This window comes from Galeopterus variegatus, unplaced genomic scaffold (genome assembly GCF_000696425.1).
Source record: "Galeopterus variegatus unplaced genomic scaffold, G_variegatus-3.0.2 Scaffold2508, whole genome shotgun sequence".
Classification (NCBI taxonomy): domain Eukaryota; kingdom Metazoa; phylum Chordata; class Mammalia; order Dermoptera; family Cynocephalidae; genus Galeopterus; species Galeopterus variegatus.
In genome coordinates, this window is record NW_007728619.1 from 322765 (window position 1) to 345836 (window position 23072).

Consider the following 23072-nt stretch of genomic DNA (forward strand, 5'->3'; position numbering starts at 1 on the left):
CTGTGAGACCAGCACCACCCTGATACCAAAATCAGACAAAGATACAACACAAAAAGAAAACTACACCAACATCATTGATTCATAGATGCAAAAATCTTCAACAAAATATTAGCAAACAAATACAGCAGTACATCAAAAAGATTATACATCATGATCAAGTGGGAGTTATTCCAGGAATGCAAAGATGTTTCAACATATGCAAGTCAGTAAACATGATGCACCACATCAACAAAATCAAGGACAAAAACCATGTGGTTATCTCAATCAATGCAGAAAAAGCATTTGACGAAATTCAGCAACCCTTCATGATAAAGACTGTCACAAAATTAGGCATAGAAGGAAAATATCACAACACAGTAAAGCCATACATCACAAACCCAGCCAACATCATCCTGAATGGAGAAAAGCTAAAAGCTTTTCCATAAAGAACAGAAACAAGACAAGGATGCCCACTCTCACCACTCTGATTTAACATAGTACTGAAAGTATTTGACAGAGCAACCAGGCAATAGAAAGAAATAAAGGGCACCAAATTGGAAAAGATGAAGTCAGATCTTCCCTGTTTGCAGATGACATGATCCAATATACAGAAAAATCTAGAGTCTACAAAAAAAACTCTTAGAGCTGATTAACAAATTCAGTAAAGATGCAGGATATAAAATCAACACCCCCAAATCAATAGTGTTTTTATAATCCCACAACAAACTAGCAGAAAAGAAGAAATCAGGAAAGTAAACCCATTTACAATAATCACCAAAAAGTAAAATATCGAGGAATAAATTTAACCAAGGAGTGAAAGACATCTACAATGAGAATTAAAAATCACTGCTGAAAAAAAAAGTAAAGAGGACACAAAAAGATGGAAGGACATTCCATGCTCTTGGATTGGAAGAATTAAAATTGTGAAAATGTACACATTACTCAAAGCCATCTACAGATTCAATGCAATCTCATCAAAATACCAATGGCATTCTTCACAGAAATAGAAAAACAACCCTAACATTCATATGGAACAAAAGACCCCAAATAGCCAAAGCAATCCTGAGCAAAAAATAAATAAATAAAGCCAGAGGCATAACACTACCTGACTTCAAATTATACTCCAAAGCTATAGTAACCAAAACAGCATGGTAGTGTGCCGAAGTCCAGCTTCAGCGAGGAGTGGGTACCTGAAAAGGGAGAAAGAGTTGGCAAAAATAACAAACACAGATGGAGACCTCAATGCATCAATATGCACGTTCTCTCTCTGCAGGCTGTCAGCGTGTTGCAGCTAGAGCACAGTAGACCATGAAACAATGCCTTTTATTTAGATTTTTCTCTGCAGGGGGTTTTTAGGTACTATTTTTATTACATCAGCAAGCTTGAATTAATAATTTAAAAAGGACAGGGGAAGCCAGTTGTTTTTTTTTTTTTTCCTTCGTTAGCACGTCGCAGGTAGTTAGCTCATGCTTCCTCCTTTTGGTATCAGGTTATCAGATCGGGACCATCTCCTCATTGTCCTGAAGTTAACCTGTCACCTTTTCTGGTTGGCAAGCTGTGGTTAATATCTACCCTATTAACAGGGTGGTGGCTATTGCTTACAAAGTGATAGACAGTACTATCATATGACCTATGTCTATTGCTAACCGTAAGTACAAATTTGCTAAAAGGAAAAATGCTAACATTTAAATTCTAATGGGGGCCTAATGATCTTATGTTCTAATGGAATGAAAAGGAACAATGGATATTTGGGCAGCATCATCATGCACATTTTGAGTTTATGCATTGGCTGTGGCCCTGTAATCTTGATCTAAATGTTAAAGTGTCCTTGTGCACAGCACCATCCCTCACAAAACCCTTTGCACTCTCTTATTTTTCTAAGATCTAATTTTGCAGGTTTAATAATTTTACAGAATGTATTTTTATCCCAATACCTGATTTTTAATGATTTTTTAAAACTGGACAACACCAAGTAAAGGCGGTTCTACAGTTTCGTTCCCATATACTTAATTTGTCCCAATCATATAATTTCTCATTAATGCCAACCATTCTCTTGCCATTAATACAATCTCCAGTAAATGATGTTTGCCAACTTACATCATATTTTGTATGTCCAAATTTTGGATACCAAATTTTTCCCTTTCTCATATTATATGCCATGTAACCATTTACCCAGATGGTGGGAAGAGGATGGGGACTTCTTTTATTTATTAATTTCTTTAGTAAAGGCAATTGCTCATGATTAATCGTGACCGATGTTTATGAAACATCCATTGGCATAATTAATTGACTCAAAAGGGACAATTTGGAATAATCTTCCCAGATCTTTGGTGGGACTATCTAATTTTATGACAACAACTGTTTGTGTGTCATTTTCTGCATCTTTTCGAAACTCAGGAAACTGCCAAGCTGACCAAAACATCAAAACAGAAAGTAAAAGCAGTACCACTAAGCCGAGGCAGGCAGCCCTTCTGGTTGCAGCAAGTGCTCATAGCTGTGGCCTTGCCAACAGTTCTCCCTCCAGTGGCATTGCCAACTCAGAGAGGGCAGCCCATGCTGATTCCTTTAGGATCCTGCCATGGCATGGACCACGCCAGTAGTGGCATTAAAAAGACACACAGACCAATGGAACAGAATAGAGAACCCAGAAATCAATCCGCATACTTACAGCTAATTAATTCTTACCTCATAGGCTCTGGAGAGGATTAAAAGAGATAATAACTAATAAATTCTCAATCAGCTGCTTCATTCACCAGGATGTGGGCTCATCCACTCTCCCCAGTTGAAATTTGCATGAGCCTCTCTCCTTACATTCCAAGCCCTGAACTTTTCTACTTTACCTCAGAGTCTCCTCCCACACAAAAACTTTCATGAGCAAGGGAAACTTTAATAAAGATCTCCTGGAGAGAGAATGAAGTAGGTTTATACTGTACACAACACAGCACACCACTTAGTAATCCTCCGTAGATAGTCCCACACTTCAAATACCTCTTTCAGCAGCACTCAGAACTCACCCTCACTTGCTCCTTCTTCCTCTATATTGCTGATCAATCCAGCTCAGACCCAAATCCTATTCCCACATTGTGTACCAAAATACTTCTAGGTGCTCAGCAAAACCATGTGGCGTCCTCGCTTCAAAGACACATTAGTGGTCAACTTAAGTTATTAGGTCACACATAAGTAATTCTTGTAAACACAGAACTTTTCACAAAAAGAATTATAATATATCAAATTTTCTTCATTTCATTACACATGTGTGTTCTGATGCTTATAACTGTTTTTTCACTTTTATTTTTCCTTTTAACCTAAATCTTCCACTGCCATCAGGTTCCTCTCTCACTTATTCATTCATTGAATAAGTCTTAGTGTGCTGAACAGAAAGACCACGGTGTGCTGCACCAGAGCTGGGCACTGGAGACATAAAAAGTGCCCCTGTCTTCAGTGGCTGACACACAGCCACTTTTAGCCCTACATGACCAGTCATCCTCACACCTGTCCTAACAAGAGGTCACATGTATCTCATGACTCCAAAGCATGGTCTTCTTTCTCTTCCACAGATAGGCCACTCTTTGTCCCGAGTGTGGCCGGGGATCATCTTTGTGTCTCTCTGAATTCTTGAATGTGAGAGAAAACTTCTGACCCAGGACAGAGTAATGCTTCAGTAAATAGCCTTCTCCTGGTCTCCCACGTACTATCCCAGACTTTTCTCTTTCTTCTTCAAGAAATTCTCGGGATTCAAGCCGGATTCGAATGACATAGCTTCCGGATAGGGAATTGGGGGAGGTGGGAGGACAGGGCATGATTGGACTACAGAATATTCCCATGTCAGTAGAGGACGTGTGTTACAGCAGAGAGAGGCCAGTTTTTCGAGTCAGCAAAAATCGGGTATGAATCCAGGTTCCTGGGCTCCCCAGCCTTTGATTAATTACTTAATCTCTGCAAGCTTGTGTTTCCTTCCCTATTAGATAGGGATAGTAATTCCCACATAGGAGGCTAGTCCTGAGAATCAGCAATTATACCGTAGGCCTTCAACTCTTCTCTGTGTTCCTGGGGGCACTAGTGGAGGGTTTCTGAGCATGGAACCAACCATCACAGTCTGGGGAATGCAACTGACACCAATGAATGGAGGCGACTGGGTTCTTTCTCAAACTTTCAGCATGGAGACCTTGACCCTGATCTTGCTGATCTTCATCAGTGCCCTGGTTGGGCTGGCAGGAAATGTGGTGGAGCTCTGGCTCCTGGGCTTTCACATGCACAGGAACACCTTCTCTGTCTACATCCTCTGCCTGGCCGGAGCTGACTTCCTCTTCCTCTGCAACAACATTGTGCATTCCATGCTACTCCTCATCATCTCCTTCCACCCATCTCCATCTTCATCCCTAGAGTCTTATTCATGTTGACGATCACTCTCTATATCACAGGCATAAGCATCCTCACCACCATTAGCACAGAGCTTTGCCTTTCCAGCCTGTGGCCATCTGGTACCACTGCTGCCACCTGAGACATAAGTCAGCTGTCATGTGTGCCCTGCTCTGGGCCCTGTCCCTACTGCTGAGTATCCAGAGCACATACAATTGTAACCTCCTATTTAGGATTGATGAGTATCTTTGGTGTCAGACACTTGATTAAATCCCAGCCTCGTAGCTGATTTTTTTTTATTTGTGGTTCTCTCTGGGTCCAATCTAGTCCTGCTGGTCAGGATCCTTTGCAGCTCCTGGCATATGCCACTGACCAGGCTGTATGTGACCATCCTGCTCACAGTGCTGGTCTTCCACCTCTGTGGCCTGCCCTTAGGCATCCACTGGTCAGAATTATTATAGAATTCACATTATCTTAACTGGACATGGGTAAGCCTCTCTAGTACTAACAGCAGTGCCAACCCCATCATTTATTTCTTTGTTGACTCTTTTAGGCAGCAGCAGCCCCTCAAGTTTGTTCTCCAGAAGGCATTAGAGGACATACCTGAGGTGGGGAAAAGTGGAGGAAGCATTCCTCAGGAAACTACAGAGATTTCAGGAGGCCCTTTCATGTAGATTCAGATGAGTAGTACTTCTAGAGGATTACATACATGATTGAATAAGGTCAAACCCCTATGTATGGGAGGTGGGGAAAAGTGGAGGAAGCATTCCTCAGGAAACTACAGAGATTTCAGGAGGCCCTTTCATGTAGATTCAGATGAGTAGTACTTCTAGAGGATTACATACATGATTGAATAAGGTCAAACCCCTATGTATGGATAGATATCGATATAGATCTAGAATATTTTACTTTAACCAAATTGTGAGTTCCAGTAAATCATCCCTGTAAGGCTGTTTTCTGTTTGTCTCATGCTGGAGCTTGAAGTCTACAGGGCCAGCTAGAACCCATGAGAACTGACTAGAACCCATATCAGTCTCTCGTAGTGCCTGCAAGTTTGAGGATATGGAAGTTCTGCAAGAGAAGTTGGCTCCCTTCATTGTGGAGCTAAGCACACATTGGGCTCAGGGGTCAGAGAAGCTGCAGAGGTGTCCAAGGGAAGGTGGAGCAGCTGCAGGCTCAGCAGCTGGCTCATGCCAATGAATCAAGCCAGCGGAAAGTAACAACATGCAAGAGCATCATACTACCCCTGCACCAAACTTCCATGCATTAAAAACAATATGGCACTACTCTGTTTCCAGTCACCAAATCTGGTGCCAAATCTCTTGATACCCACCCACCCTAACCAGAAACTTAAAGAAAAGGGAATTCTGGGAAATATAGTTCAGCCTAGACAAGCTGACACTTTCAAACCATCACAGTCTACCCCATGTCAACCTGGTGCCCATTCACACCTCTTAAACCATACTTAATTCCAAAGAAAGACAATAGCAAAGTCAAGCCCTTTCCTAACATGATATAACTATCCAACACACACCCCAAAACATGCAACATTTCCCAAAAAATGTATACATCTTTTCGTGTGCTTATTGACCATTTATATATCTATTTTCGAAGTGCCTGTTCAATTCTTCTGTCCATTTTTATTGGATTGTCTCTTTGTATTGATTTGCTGAACTTCTTTATATACTCTAAATAAAAATCCTTTGTCACATTTATGTAAAGCAAATATTTTTTCCCCAGTCTGGGACTTGCCTATTCATTTGTAAAGTATCTTTTGATGAGCATAAGTTTTTATTTTTCATGAAATTTGATTTATCAATTCTTTTCTCTTATGGTTAGCACTTTATGTATTCTAGGATATCTTCGCCTACTTCCAAGAAAGCAAAGGTATTCCCCAATGTTTTCTTCTAACAGTGTTTTAATTTTCACTTTTACATTTAGATGTATGACTCATTTCATGTTAATTTTTATACAGTTTTTGGTGTAGGCATCAAAGTTCATTTTTTTCCCATATAGTTATCCAGTTGTTCCAGCACTACTTGTTGAATAGATATTCTTTTCCTTCATTGAGTCATTTAAATCCTCTGTCAAAAACTATCCTTATAAGTGTGGCACTATTTCCAGACTTTCTAATCTGCTTTATTAGTCTATTTCAGGAGTCAACAAACTACAGCCTGGGAACCAAATCCAGTACACTGCCAGTTCTTGCAAATAACTTTTTACTGGAACATAGCCATGCCCATTCATTTATATGTTGTCTATGGCTGCTTTCACAAGATAACAACAAAGCGGAGTCGTTGTGACAAATACCATATGACTGCAAAGACTAAAATATTTACTATCTTGCTCTTTGCAAAAATAGTCTGATCCCTGGTCTACTCTTACACCAGCACCCACTGTTCTGATGGCTGCAGCTTTATGCTAATTCTTAAAATCGGGTAGTGTGTGTCCTCTAACTTTTTTTTTTTCTTTTTCAAGATTATTTTAGCTTCCTAGGTCTTTTGCAGTTGCCTGTAAATTTTAGAATAAAATTCTCAATTGCTACAAAAAAGTCTGATGAAATTTTTATCATTATAAAATATTTCTCTTTTTTGCTCTATAATGTATCTGATATTATTATTGCTGTTCCAGCTTTCTTTAATTTAGTATTTTCATGTTTCATCTTTTTCTACCATTTTTCCTTTAAACTATTTGAAGTGTTTATCTTGTAAATACAATAGAATTGGGCTTTGTTTTACATTTAGTCTAACAATCTTTTACTTTTAACTTAACCATTGTTTGGTTCATTTACATGGTAATTTAATTATCATGTTAAGTCTGCCATTTTGTTTTTCGTTTTCTGTATGTCCTATCTGTTCTCTTTAATCCTTCTTTCTTTCTTCTTATGAATTAACCATGCATTTTACTACATCTTTCCTCCTACGTTTGCTTTTTAGTTACACATTTTTAAAAGTTTAGTAGTTACTCTAGAATAACACCGTCCAATAGAAATGTGTGAACCACATATGTAATTTTACATTTTATCCTAACCATTTTAAAAAATGTAAAAAGGTGAAATTTATTTTTTAATTAACGAATAAATATTTATTCGTTATTTCTCATGTCCTTTCCCCATGGTATCCCCTGCTCTGGACACAGTGCCTGGCAAATACTAAATTCTAATAATGTTTGCTGAATGAATGAATCAATCAATCAATCAATGATCAAACACTGAACAAACCTCACAAATTCAGATTATTAGGAGTAGAATATCCTCAGATATAGTACAACTTATCATTTTATAAGAGGATAAAAATATCAACTAGAGTGGAGAAGTGGTATGCTCAAGATCACACAAGTTAGAAACAAGCACGACATTATAACCCAGCTAATATGTTAGGAGGAACACTTAGTTCCTACTCCTGATGTTTCCTGCCATTCAAGGAAACATCCATGAGGGTATCTCTTTCATCTCTCCCTCTCTCTCTCTCTCTCTCCTCCCTTAGGAGGTAGGATACTTTTTCTGATCAGTGAGTTTGGGATAAAGAACTGGCTACCTGTGGCTCTGTCCATTGGCCTCTCTCTATTTGGGACCTGGCTGTCAATGATCTGCTCTCAGTAGCTCTTGCTGACCCTGCAGCAAATGCTTTGCCACTTCAGGTCAGGGGAGGTGGGTGACTCAATCACCCTGGTGGGGCTTGTGCTGTTACTAAGAGCTTAAGTTTGCCTAATACTAGGTTTCAGTATTAGGAAGCTGCCTGAAGATATACCTCAGCCATGTTCTCCAACAATTCTATGAGCAATTAAAATGACATTAGCTCTCCTGCTGATTTAACAACTTGTCACCTTCTTAATTGGTTCAGAACTTATGTGGAGAATAGGGGGCTATTAACTGAGCTGTCTAAAACCCCAGCATCCTGGACTGTTTCAAGCTTTTTCTCCTCTCTATATGGCCTCTATCACTTTACTTGGAAACAGTGCTTTAAAAAACTATTCACAGAAGGACAGAGTCTGAGAGAGAAGCAAACTATCTCACCTTATGTTGCACATTCCATTTCCATATCTTTACCTTTGGACAAGAGGAAGAAAGTGTCAGAGAAAAACTCAGAGGGACTTCAGAACAGAGGTTAATTCAGGAGAAAAAAGAGGAAAAAAGGGAAGTTTTGTGAGGAACAGCAGAGAATCCTTCTCAAACTGCTTTACAGGCATGAAGGGTCTGGGTGGGGGGTGCAAAACAGAGCAGAGAGAGAGACAAAATGTGAGAGGGACATAGACACATCCAGAGAGACGTAGGTGCAGAAATAGAGAAAACCAGAGAGAGACAGATGCAGAAAGGCAAACACATAGACGCATGACTGGTGCAGACAGAACGAGGCCCAGAGAGGTGACTCCGACTGTCTCCTTGACTGTCCTTTCATCCACTTTCCAGTCAACTCAGCCAGATGAGTCAATTTGGACGGGCATGACTGGTGCAGACAGAACGAGGCCCAGAGAGGTGACTCCGACTGCCTCCTTGACTGTCCTTTCATCCACTTTCCAGTCAACTCAGCCAGATGAGTCAATTTGGACGGTTCCATCATGTCCTGTAGATCTGCTTCAGTGTCACACATGCCTCAGCACAGTTTTCCACCGCACTTCCCACTTCTGGAAGGGTGGGATTATCTCTGCTGGTATCATCCCAGTAACACCACCCAAAGAAGGAATGAGACCAAGAGCGATAATGACAGAGGAGAAGGGCCAGAGGCAGAAAGAGCACAAGATCTGAGACTAGGAGCCTCAGGCCCAAACTCTCTGTGTGACCTTGGAGAAGTCACTTCCACTCTCTGGGTCTCAGGTTCCCCATCTGCAAAGAGGCTCATGAATCTAAAGAGCCCCTCAAGTCCTTCCTAGTTCTGTGTTTCTGAGAGACTCAGAGAGAAGCTGACTGAGTGAGAGAGAAATGAAGATCGAACACATCAATGGTAGGAATGCCAAAGAAAGAAAAATCAAGCAATGGCCAAAAAAGAAAATTTCACAGAAGTGACAACCAGGGACTGAGTGAGAGAGAAATGAAGATCGAACACATCAATAGTAGGAATGTCAAAGAAAGAAAAATCAAGCAATGGCCAAAAAAGAAAATTTCACAGAAGTGACAACCAGGGAAGAGAAGTTATTGAACAGGAGGGAATATCCAAAATTTCATGAATCTGATAACAAATACTAGGTAGAGGTTACATGCAAAATACTTAGAGTCACTGAAGATTCAGTGATCAGACTCCATCTGCAGAGCTCTAAGGCTCCTGAAAAGAATGTCACGTGCTTGAACAATCATGTGCTATGTGATTAGAACAAGAGTAGGTGATGTGTTTGTGAGCTCAGGGGAAGGGACAACTAACTGCCTAAGGAATTACATCAGGAAATGTGATATCTGCATAACGCTGGTCCCTGAGTGCAAGTAAAGAACCAACCTCCCAAGACTTCACAAAGCATCTTCACTCTCCCTCTTCATTGCATGGCACGGTCCATTTGTATTTTCTTAAATTGAAAACATAGACACATTTCTTTTATCCACTTGATACTTTAATAGCATAGATGCCTCAAGTATAATAAAGCATGACTCATATGAATTATTCTCTCTCAAACTCTAAAGGAGAATTCCAGTTATTTTCTCTCCACCTTAAATGGTTGTCCGAGTATGAGCTAACAGTATAAAGCCCACCAAACTGAGAAGGTGTCCTAAGACCAAAGAATGAAGCAGGCAACTCCATACAGTTTACAAGGAGTTTATTGTTATTGTTATTGTTATCGATGGGTGGTTACTTAACAAGGAACGGACTGGGCAGACTATCAATCCCAGTACTGCACAGCTGCTTTCTCTGCAATGCTGGGGATGATGGGGATGGACAGACATGGGGTGGGGAATTGAAGCTTGCAAGGGACTTAGGGACAAAAGTGGAGCTAGGCCAAAGAGAGAAAGGCTGCAGAAGTGGAAGATTCCCAGGTGCCTCCTATTGCTTGCTTATCTTTGGGGTTACTGGCGTCATTCCCCTTATCTTACACAAGCATAGCATTTTGTTACTCTCCCTTTCTCAGGTCCTAAGCAACCTGTGCAGGGAGAAAATTGTAACTATTGAAGCCAGAGCCCCAAAGGCCACGAAGAAAAGTGAGTTCTGACAAGCATTCCAAGAGTGGTAAAGCTGGGTTTTTCTCTTTCTTCCCTTTGTCCACTTTCACTTAAGTACTGACACAGCTGGACTTTCTCTCTTCATAGAATCTCTCACCAGTAAGGCCCAACACATTCTGCCTGACAGGCTGTGCACTGCACAAATCCAGGAGAGCGCTGCTCACATAGACCACAATGTTGGTAGCATCCCCTGAGGTTGTACAACACCAGGACCCAGCTTGCTTTTCCCACACAGGGATCTTATGGATGCCACAAGTTCAACTGCCTGGGGCAAGCACCCCTCAAGGACTAGCTAGTTCTGCTGGCATCGCCCAGGCTCCAAAAAGGCTTCTTCTCCCCTTTATTCTGCCCTCATCAGTGTTTGCAGTGCATCTTCAGCAACCTCAGACACCAGGTATTATGCTTCAGAAATGTGTAAAGGAAACTCTCAGGTTTTCACTACTCTGCCTTCTACCTTGAAAATTTTCTGGAAGCTTGAACTCATTTATTAAATGTGACAAGGTTGTGTGAAGGTGATAGAATTACAGCTGATTTTTGAACCTAAAAAAAAAAATGTGACAAGGATAACAACATAAAGTACTTGGAGAAGGAGAAACCCTGGATGGCAGGAAGAGCCCAACCACATGGTTTGGTGGCTCCACGTGACAAAATGAAAACAATTAAGTTTTGCTTCTGAGAAAGAGGAGAGAGGAGAAGTTAGGGGGAAAGGGGGAGAAACAGGCAAGAACCTACTAGGATAACAGCAGACTAGGAACTGTATGAGGCAAAGTCAGGATGAAGCCCTTAGAAGCAGTAGAGTTGGCAGAGTTCTGAAGGAAAAGAACATCTAACAGGTGATGCTGGGTTACCATGGATGAGTGTATTAACTGCTAGGTGCTTCTGTTTCCTGGTCTGGTATATGAGACCCTGTTCCATGCTTACTCTCAACATAAAACCAGAAGTGAAATTTAACCCCATCAATCTCATGCACAAACATACACTCAAATGTACTATGCAAAACCTTGGCGAATCTGATAAACTTGAATAAAGATTTGGAAGTCATGGGGGAAGTAAGGTCAATTAACAGGAGCAGAAAAAAGAGTAGTAAAAATTATTTATTGAGAAAATGATTCTGGGCTAGGAGTCACCACCAATTTGTGTCTGTCACATCTTGACTTTATTCGGTCCTACTCTAAACTGCCTCTTCATTATTCAGAGCCTACTGCAATTTGAGTCAACATTGCACTGTAAATTCCAGAGGATGCACAGCCCCTTATCTGTCTCCAGTTATCAGTTAACTGAATGAGAATATATCGGGTAGCAGTATAAGCCAAGCACACTTGAGATGAAGAGGTTGACAAGATACAGTCCTGTCCTCCATCAGCCTAGAGGATGTTATCAGGTAGGGCAAGAGAAGATGCCTGGGATCAATAGCTACCATCTCAGACCTAGCTGAGCAGAGGAGCAGGACTTCAGTGAAGAATGGAAAAAGCTTGAAGAAAAGGTTGGAATTAGAGGGGGACAGCACCTATCTTATCATAGCACTTCACCACTTTACAAAGCCATTTCTTGGAAACTATCTTTTTTGGTTATTTGATATTCCTAATAATCTTGGAGGTTGGTGAGTTCAGGACAAGAATATTTTCAATATTCTTTTAGAGATGGAATAAAGGGAAAGCAATCTAGACTAAACCTAATTGTCAGCACAGGCACAGAAACTATTTAGTTAACTTAATACAATGTAGAGGTTTCATCTCCTTTGCCAGCCCCCTTTGGTTGGTAGAGTCTGTAGAGTACTGTCTTCAGGAGAATTCTCAAGCCCCAGGCAGACTCCATGAGACAACATCCTATAATCCATTAACCAAGTCTGCCATGGGTGTGGTTTTGGAAGATGATAACAGAATGCTGGAGAATAAGAGTAGTATAAATGAAGATGGAAATGTAAATAGGAGTCAGAATGTTAAATGACAGAGAGTCTGGAACATTTATTAGACACTATTTTCTGTATTTATCACAAGTTCGAAAATGCATCCTCATTAAAGTAAGGTGATACCAAACTATGTGATCAGTCTATCCAGGTGGGTGAGACCCTGGGTCTCTAACAATCAAAAATGAAAAACCAGGACCATTTTCATAATTGCTGTAGTTCTCTTGTGAGCCCATAGACTTATTCTCTCAGCTCCCCCTTCTGGACAATCTGAGGTTTACAGCTCAGCAAATGTATGTGAGGAATGAAGGTGTTTGTCCTGCATCAGATGAGGGCTGCAGTCACACCACAGGGAGGACTCTTCCTATTTCTTGCAGCTCTCTGGGGGTCTCCATAAACAGAGGATAGAATAGACCAGACTCCTGTATTCACTATAAATCTTCACCAACACAACAACCACAACACAGCTATAGTCATTTGTTTTTATCATGCTCCCCAGGAGGAAAAACCTCAAAATTTTCCAAAATGCACAATCACAACAGTCCTCATAACAATATAGATGTGTGCAGATTCATCCAACTAAAGAATATCTGTCACTGAGTAGCAACTGACACCCCTGTGTTCTCTCTTTCACCATTCAGGGACAAACACAGTCCCTTGGGCACTGGCAGGTCAAAATTCCACCATTTTATAAACACAGACCCAAAATCCTAAGGACAATAACAATGTCTTAACTAGTGGCCAGGTGTATTTCAGATTTCAAAATTTCTCAGATTCTAGAGAGGTAATAAATGGGTGGTTCTTAAATTAAATAGAGACCAAAAATGATACAAAAGATCAATGAAATAAAACGTTGGTTTTTTGAGAAGATAAACAAGATAGACAAACCATTAGCTAGGCAAACTGAAAAAGGAAGAGAGAAGACCCAAATATCATAACTTAGAAATGAAAAAGGAGACATTACAACTGATGCCACAGATATACAAAGAATCATTAGAGACTATTATAAACAGCTATATGTCAACAAATTTGAAAACCTGGGGGAATTGGATAAATTTCTGGACACATTCAAATTACAAAGACTAAACCAAGAAGAACAAGAAAACTCAGACAGACTAAGAACAAGCAACAAGATTGAAGCAGTAACCAACAGTCTCCCAACAAAGAAAAGCCCAGGACTGGATGGCCTCACAGCTGAATTCTACCAAACCTTTAAAAAGGAATTAATACCAATTCTCTTCAAACTACTTCAAAAAATTGAAACAGAGGACATTCTCCTAAACTCATTCTATGAGGCCAGCATCACCCTGATACCAAAACCAGACGAAGATACAACAAAAAAAGAAAACTATAGGTCAATATCTTTGATGAACATAGACACAAAAATCCTCAATGCAATATTAGCACATAGAATACAGCAACATATCCAAAAACTTGTATCCCACAATCAAATGGGATTCATCCCAGGGATGCAAGGATGGTTCAGAACACACAAGTCAATAAATATGATACACCAAACCAATAAAATCAAAGACAAAAACCATATGATTATCTCAAAAAAACACAGAAAAAGCATTTGGCAAAATTCAACATCACTTCATGAAAAAGACTCAGATTAAGTATAGAAGGAAAGTATCTCAATCCAAACAAAGCCATACACAAGAAACCCAACACCAATATCATCCTTTCAGCTTTTCCCCTAAGAACAGGAACAAGACAAGGCTGCCCACTCTCACCACTCCTATTTAACAGAGTATTGGAAGTACTAGCCAGAGCAATCAGGCAAGAGAAAGAAATAAAGGACATCCAGATTGGAAAGATGAAGCCAAACTGTTTCTGTTTGCAGATGACATGATCCTATATATTGAAAAGCCTAAAGACTTTACAAAAAAAAAACTCTTAGAGTTGATAAACAATTTTAGTAAACTGGCAGGATACAAAATCAACACACAAAAATCAGTAGCATTTTTACACTCCAACAATGAACTAGCAGAAAAAGAAATCAAGAAATCTAGACCACTTGCAATAGTCACCAAAAAAATAAATACCTAGGAATAAATTTAACCAAGGAAGTGAAAAATCTCTACAATGAGAACTACAAATTGCTGCTCAAAGAAATTTAAAAGGACACAAAAAGATGGAAAGACACTCCATGCTCTTGGATTGGAAGAATTAAGATTGTGAAAATGTCTGTACTACCCAAAGCAATCTACAGATTCAATGTGATCCCCATTAATATACCAATGACATTCTTCACAGAAATAGAAAAACAATGCTAACATTCATGTGTAACAACAAAAGACCCCAAATAGCCAAAGCAAGCATGAGCAAAAATAGTAAAGCTGGAGGCATAACACTACCTGACTTCGATTATACTATACAGCCATAATAACCCAAACAGCATGGTATTGCCTTAAAAACAGACACATAGACCAATGAACAGAATAGAGAACCCAGAAACCAACCCACATACTTACAGCCAACTTATCTTCAACAAATGCACCAAGAACATACATTGGGGAAAAGATTGCTTCTTCAATAAAATGATCTGGGAAAACCAGACATCCATATTTAGAATAATGAAACTAGACCCATACCTCTTGCCATATACCAAAATCAACTCAAAATGGATTAAAGACTTAAATGGAAGACCTGCAACTATAAAACTCCTAAAAGAAAACATAGGAGAAACACTTCAGGATGTAGGACTGGGCAAAGATTTTATGAATATGTCTCCAAAAGCACAGGCAACAAAAGAGAAAATAAACAAATGAGATTTATCAAACTAAAAGGCTTCTGCACAGCAAAGAAGAAAACAATTAACAGAGTGAAAAGACAATCTAGAGAGTGGGAGAAAATATTCACAAACTATTCATCTGACAAAGGATTACTATCCAGAATATACAATGAACTTAAACATCTTAGTAAAAAAAACAAATAACCCAATTAAAAAGTGGGCAAAGGAGCTGAATAGGCATTTCTCTAAGGAAGATGCACAAATGGCCAACAGACACATGAAAAAATGCTCAACATCACTCAGCAACAAGGAAATGCAAGTCAAAACCGCACTGAGATATCAGCTCACCCCAGTTAGACTGGTCATTACCAAAAAGACAGAGAATAACAAATGCTGGCAAGGATGTGAAAAAAAGAGAAATCCTCCTACACTGTTGGTGGGACTGTAAACTGGTGTAGCCGTTTTGGAAAATGATACGGAGGTTCCTCAAACAACTACAGATAGAACCATCATGTGATCCAGCAATCCCACTGCTGTGTGTATACCCAAAAGAATGGAAATCACTGTGTCGAAGGATACCTGCACTCTCATGTCTATCACAGCTCTATTTACAATAGCAAAGAGTTGGAACCAACCTAAAGTGTCCATCAACAGATGACTGGACAGGAAAATGTGGTATATTTACAAAATGAAATACTAGTCAGCCATAAAAAGGAACGAAATTCTGCCATTTGCAGCAACATGGATAAACGTAGAGAAAATTATGTTGAGTGAAATAAGCCAGGCACAGAAAGAGAAATGCCACATGTCCTCAATCATAAGTGGGGCTAAAAAAAATAAACAAATGAATTTTAAAAAAAAGAAAAATACCACATTCTCAATAATTTGTTGAACTGTCAAAAGGAGAGAAGGGAACTGAGGCCACCAGAAGTGGAAAAGGGGGAGAGGTAGGGGGACTTAGAGAGATATTGGTAAAGTGTAACAAAAAATGATTACATTGTATGATATTGAACAAACCAGTTATCCTGATTCGAGCACCACATATTGCACAGGTCTTGATATTCAATGCTGTATCCCATAAATATGTACAGTCAATTATGTTTCAATTTAAGAAAAACTCAATAGCAGAGAACAAATAATTTAAAAATGGGCAAAGAACATGAATAGACATTTCTCAAATGAAGACATACTAATGGCCAACATACATATATTTTAAATGCTCAACATCCCTAATTTTAAAGGAAATGTGAATTAAAAAAACAATGAGATATCACCTCACACGTGTAAGAATAGCTGATTATCGAAAAGATGAAAAATAGCAAATGTTGGGGAGAATGTGGAGAAAAGGGAATTCTTGCACATGGTTGGGGATGTAAATTAGTACAGTTATCCTGGGAAACTGTATGGAGGCTCCCCAAAAACTAAAAATTAAATTACCATATGATCCAACAATCCTACATCAGGCTATACATCCTAAGGACTTGAAATTAATATGTCAAAGAGATATATACATTCCCATTCTCATTGCAGCATTACTCACAATAGACAAGACATCACATCAACCTAAGTGTTCATCAGTGGATGAATGAACCTTTGTTCAAATGTATATATACACGGTGGAATAATTCAGCCTCAAAATTTTTTTTTTTTTTTTGTTTTTTTTTTTTTTCCGTGTCCGGCAATGGATCACAACCCTCAGTGTTGCCCCCGTACCGGACCAGGGACCGGAAACGGGATTGCAACCCTCGGTGTTGCTCCCACGCCTCGCTCAGCCAGTGAGCGGGAACCGGTCTGTATGTGGGATCTGAACCCTCGGGCGGGAGCGCCGCCGCGCTTCCCAAGCGGCGCACTTATCCAGTGCGCCACCGGGCTGGCCCAAGATTTTTTTTAATTATGTGATTTGCAACAATATGGATGAACATGGATGATATTATGTTAAGTGAAGTAAGTCAGGCACAGAAAGGCAAAACCTGCATGTTCTCACCTATGTGAGGAATCTGAAACAACTGAACTCATAGAAGCAGAGAGTAGAATGGTGGTTACCACAGGTTGGGAGATAGGGGAATGGGGTGATGTTAGTCAAAGGATAGAAAGTTGCAGTTAGACATGAGGAATAAGTGATAAGTATTAAAGGATATCAATTAACTTGAATCAATTATTCCACACTGTATACATACACCATAACACCACTGTGTACCCCATAATTATATATGATTATAATTTGTCAAAAAAATAAAATAGAGGTAAATAGCATGTTAGGCAAAGATGAGTGCAATGAAGAAAAGTACAACAGGAAAAATAGATACAGAGTTGGAAGGTTGTGACTATAACTAAGATATTCAGGGAAGGCAAACTGAGAAAGGGCAAAGACTTAAGCAAATGTTTCCTTCCAGTCAATGAAGGGAGAAATTGAATCCTGTGGGTATCTGCAGGAAGAGGAATCAACACATGTCTAGTGTGTGCTAGGAGCGGCCATGAGGTCCTTGTGCCTAGAGTGGCCAGAGGGGGAAAGAAGGGCAGAGAGGCAATGGGGCCTCGATCACATAAGGAATTTGCCTTTACTCTAGTGAGATGATGGCATTGGAGGGTTTTCTGCAGAGAAGTGACATTTCAATGGGTGCACTGTCTACTGAGTGATGAAAATACAAGAGAATGCAAGCAGAGGCCAACTAGGGGCAATTACAATAAAATAGGGAAGAGAGAGACAGAAGAGCCAGGCACCATGGCGGTAGCAGTAGAGGTGGTCAGATTGTTCTTATATATTGAAAGTAGAGCCAACAAAATTTGCTAAAGATTGGATAAAGAGGGTGAGAAAAAGAAAGGAGACAAGATATCCTTGGGGTTTGCTGACCAATCAACCAGAAGGATGACATTGCCATTAACTGAGAAGGGTAAGTCTGTTGCAGGAGGCAGTTTGCAAGTCAGTTACTATGAGACATTTATGTGAAGATAAAGTTGTGATAGGCAAAATTCTAAAATGACCCCTAATGACCCACACTCTTATATAATCTCCCCCACCCCATATGTGGAAGGAACCTTTAATTACTTTTAACCAGTAGAATACGACAGAGGTAATGGGGTATCACTTCCTTGATTATATTCCATTATAAGGCAAAGGTGAAGGAATTTCTCAGTTGTTATTAAATTCATTAAAAGAGAGACTATCCTGGATGGGACTGACCTAATCAGGTGAGACCCTTAAAAAGAGGGTCTATCAGAGAGGAAACCCCAGAGATGCTCAACCATTGGCCTTTGTATTGCTAGGTAACTAACGCTAATTGTCTGGTTGGGGCTATTGTTGGACTCCTGCCATTGTAGCCAATTGTATTGTTAAAGCGATTCATAACTAAAGCCAAAATGTTTCATTATTTTAGTTACACTAAGTTTCCACTTGTATTGTCAGGGCTAGGGCTCACACCCTTCAAACCCATTGTACAGACTGGGTTACCAGACCCCTCACATGCAGGCCCAGGTTAGGTAATTGGGAAAGATCCTGGGAGCCATTGGCAGATGACATGAGCTCAGGCCTCAGCAGTAGCAGCAGAAGCAGCAGCGGTAGTGGTCTCTCGGGGCATCCCGGGGGCACTGGCAGTAACAGCCTCCAGCAGCAGTAGCGGCCTCCCCATGCCCCCCCTCCTGGGGGCATCTCGGGGAGTAGGGAGCGCCGCAGATCAGAGACACTTGTCCTTTATATTTAAGTCCATAACCAAGGACAACTGGGTGCACATGTGCAACTACATCAGACTATAACAAAGGAACACCTGGGTGCATGTGCATATTTACATCAAATGCTCAGCAAGATTGTGAACATCTGATGGGCCCTGACCATTTTCCTTCACTTTCCTTACAGTCTTGAAAGTGTTATATTGTAGAGAGGACTGGATTCTTCCAATAGCCAGTGAGCTTAAAAGAGAAACCCGAGCCTCAGATGATACCTATAGCCCTGACCAGCACCTTGATCACATCCTTGCAAGACCCTGAGTAGAGGACCCACCTAAGTCATACGTTGACTCCTTACCCATGGAAACTGTGAGACAATAAATATGTCTTGTTTTAAGCCTCTAAATTCATGGTTAGTTATGCAGAAATAAAAATAATAATAATAAATAATACAACAGGCAACTGGATATGAGAGTCTGGAATTGAATTAAGAGCTATTCTACTGGGGATATAAATTTGGAGACTGTCAGCATAGAATGCATTTGTGCTGGTTATTGTTTGTCTGTCACTTCCAACCCTCCAATCCCCACAACCACCACCAATTCTCCACCCTTCTCTGGCTTTCTCTGTGCCCAGGAGGCTGCCTTCTACTAACTACACACACGGGCATCCTTGGTGCAGCCAGTGGGAGGCACAGCAGGAGATCAGAAAGCAGGGGAGAGGGGTCAAAACATTTTTTCCTGCCCCCTCCAAGCTCTGGGTAGTACACCACCAAGACCTGGGTGAGGGGGACCCCATTGGCCAGCAATGCTGTCTGGGTAGGGCTTCACTCTCCTACCTCATAGGGTGGGCTTTAGTGGGAGCAGCAAGAGTTCACCTAGAGTAACAGAAAGGAAGGCAGAGGATCTGGTTAAAGATGCTGGTGAGTGATAGTCGTAGATTAGGAGCTTGTGGAATATTGTCTCAGTAAAGGTCATCAGGTGACAGTGAGGTTGATGGAGAAGGTGCAGGATGTCTAAGGAAAGAGGTAGTCATGCAATAGTCATCTAGAAGAACAAGAGGTGAATAGACTAGGGAAATGTACTATAGTTTCCAGGCAGCATTAAGGATTTACTCGAGGCTTTGATCATTTTTAAAGTGTTATCATTCAGCAAGATTCTTTCTTCAGCCACGTTCAGCTATGAAGGTGCACATACATAAGTAGAGTTGGAGTTAATGAGGATCGAGGCTTGCCTAGGTAAAGCAGACTCTGTTGGTGTCCTGTCCAGATCACCTGAGATGCCTTTTATTGGTTTGGTTCCATTTATTCATCCACCAGCTGATGCAGGTGCCACTGCCAACAGCCCACACCTGTAACCTTCTCCAGAGGTTCGTCCTTGGGTGAGTGGAGCCACCTTACCCTGAGATGCTTTACCTAGGAGAAGTTACAAAAATACTTTATTTATTGCCTCAAGATGGGACAGACTCCATGTTACAGTTTATACTCAAGATCAAGATGAGACTTCACTTTCCCTGAAACCATTTCCATGCTTAGCTCTGCCTCTTCCCTATTCTGCTTCCCTCACTCTCTTACAGGTTTCTCTTGAGAACACTCCATTAATTAACCACATGCGTAATCCCCCATTTCAGGCTCAGCTTCTCATAACATCCCAGAGGAATGAACTTTACCAAGATGATAAGGAATGAACAATGAAGGCAGTACCAACATGGCTGGGAATCTCAGTGGTGATTGTCCTCTGCAGGCTGGAGCTGACAGTAGGAGACGCTGTTACAGAGCTGGGATCCCTGGTTTCAATAGAGATAACAGAATCCTGGAGTAGAGGAGGCCAAACAGCAGCATTTGCAATTACAGAGAAATAGTTACCACAATGGACAGCAAGGTCAGAGTATCAGCAAGGGGGCCTGACCTGGAAGAATCTGTCAGATGGATGATGGAGCACAGTATTCCTAGAGGCAAAGATTTGCAAGCACCAAATTTATCACTTAATATATATAATCAAAAGAAATCAAGAACAAATGAGCTGAAAGCTGAGGTCAGCCACCCCAATAAAGAGTCATGATGCTTCACCCAATTTTCAGACCTCAGCCAGTTCTCAAACCCAGAACCAATCAATTGAAAAGGAGGCTGAGAAGCACATGAAGGAAGACATGGCAGGCGAGAGCAGGTGGGGGGTGCCACAGGGAGCAAACCAATGAGACCAGGGCCTGCATGAGGAGGGTGTCCAAGCAGAGCCATGGCAGAGAGGGCTCAGGATATTAGTCTTATTCAGGGGGATTCAGCAAATAAGTAAATATACTGAGCATAATGGGAGGCAGAATTCTCATGTTGGAGAAGGCAAATACAAATAAAACAGGGATAAAGCGAAGCCTGTGGTGCTGGATTGGAATTGGAGATATAGGTATAAACTAAGGGTTTTCAGTATATACCTGTAGAAATATTCATATTTATCAGTATATGTATGAACACATATACATATATATACACATACACCTGTATATTTTTTATATAGTTATATATATAGATTGATGTTCTGCAAACTGAACGGGCCTGGAAGCAGCAATACTCCAATAGATCTTAGTTTCTAAACACCATTTTCCACTTAAAGGAAGTAAAACAACTTTTTTAAAAAAGGGCTCATTCCAGGATAAGGACAGGAAAAGAACAAGGTGAACCTGGAAAAGTCTTATTATTCTAGAAATTAAAGAAATGCTTAAAGAATAATGGAGGCACAGAAACCAGCTTGAAGGGACTCCCACTGGAAAAATGATGGACAATTTGAGCATCAAAATAACTAATGATAGTACCAGATTATAACTCATTGAATAACAGCAGTCAATGAGTTCGCAATGACATAATATGTAAATAAATAAGATAAATGGGGAGAAGGAAAGTGTTTCCTTAGGGTAGAATGTCCACTGAAAATTGATGGAACTAGAAAATCAACATTTGGCAACCATTGGAGCAATAATTAATTCGGGCAAGAAAAATCAATGTTTGCTAAAACTGGTGGGTTAAAATGGAATGAGAAATGGTATTTAATATAGTTTCAAAGTATTTTCCCACAAAATTCTTACTATTTACAAAGGAAGTAACAACAGTGGAGAAACATGGCAAAAACCATTTTGATCAAGTGATCAAGTTAACACCACTAGAGACGGGACAAATCCCCATCCTGTAGGATGCAATGAGAAGACCAAAATGTATAACATAAATCTACTCATGAGGAAACACTGGACAAAGCCAAAAGAGAGAAATTCTACAAAATGACTGGCCTGCAATATTAAAAATATTTGTATGTCAAAGTCATGAAAGTTATGCAAAGACTGAGGATCTGTTGCAGATTGAAGGAGACTGCAGAGATATAACAAGTGAATGACACCTGTGAATTGGGACTAGATCCTTTCACCACAAAGGACATTCTTGATGAAACTCACATGGGGTTTCAGAGAGGAGGGTATACAAGATAACTTTGGACTATTCTTGCACTTTTCTGTAACTTTGAAATGGTTTCAAGATAAAGGACAAAACCCTACCCTAAAAAGTTTTAGTTTTTAAAAAGAAAGGTCCAGTCTTCTTGAGGAAGGGCCCAAAATACCACACTAAATATCCATAGTCTCTGGTCCTTCCCTAGAGGGACCTACTACCAATATTTGGGTAACTACAGTGCCAATATTTGGGTAAAGACCCCTTTACCTGTATCTTTTGAGAGCTCTTATTTACAGAGTCTGAACTGACACAGAGACCCAGGGACCCAAAGCGCCATCCTTTCCCCCATTAGAGAGGTGAGCCCAAGTACTAAATGGAGCCCTGGGCCAGATCGATCTGAACTCACTGGTTCCACAGACCAACTGGTGGTCATCTCCCCAGTTCTAAAGTGTGTCATTGGATGGATTCACTTAGCAGGTAGCAAAAGACTCATATCGGATCCTTGACAATGGGGGGAAACCTACTGTAGTATGAAAGATCGAATGTAAGCCCCTGAAACCATACCCTCCTCTAGTCAAAATAGTAATAAAAAAATAACATAGCATTCTAGGAGGAACGCAGAGATTGGCACTACCCTCAAAGATTTAATTGATACAGGGGTGCTTGTCTCAATTGTATGCTCTTTTTTATACTGGTCTGACCCTAGTAAAAAGTAAATGGATATGGCAGATGACAGTGAACTCCTGACATCTACCAAATAGTACCAACAACTACAGCTGCTGTGCTGGATTTGGAATCTTACTAGAACATGAACAACATGGCCTCTGGTTTATGGTGTTGCTTTTGACCTGGAAAATGCATT

General features: G+C 40.4%; 1 pseudogene; it reads left to right on the forward strand.

Moving 5' to 3' along the window:
- The first annotated feature begins 4055 nt into the window (after positions 1-4055).
- Positions 4056-5012, forward strand: LOC103598123 (annotated as a pseudogene).
- The last annotated feature ends 18060 nt before the right edge of the window (positions 5013-23072 follow it).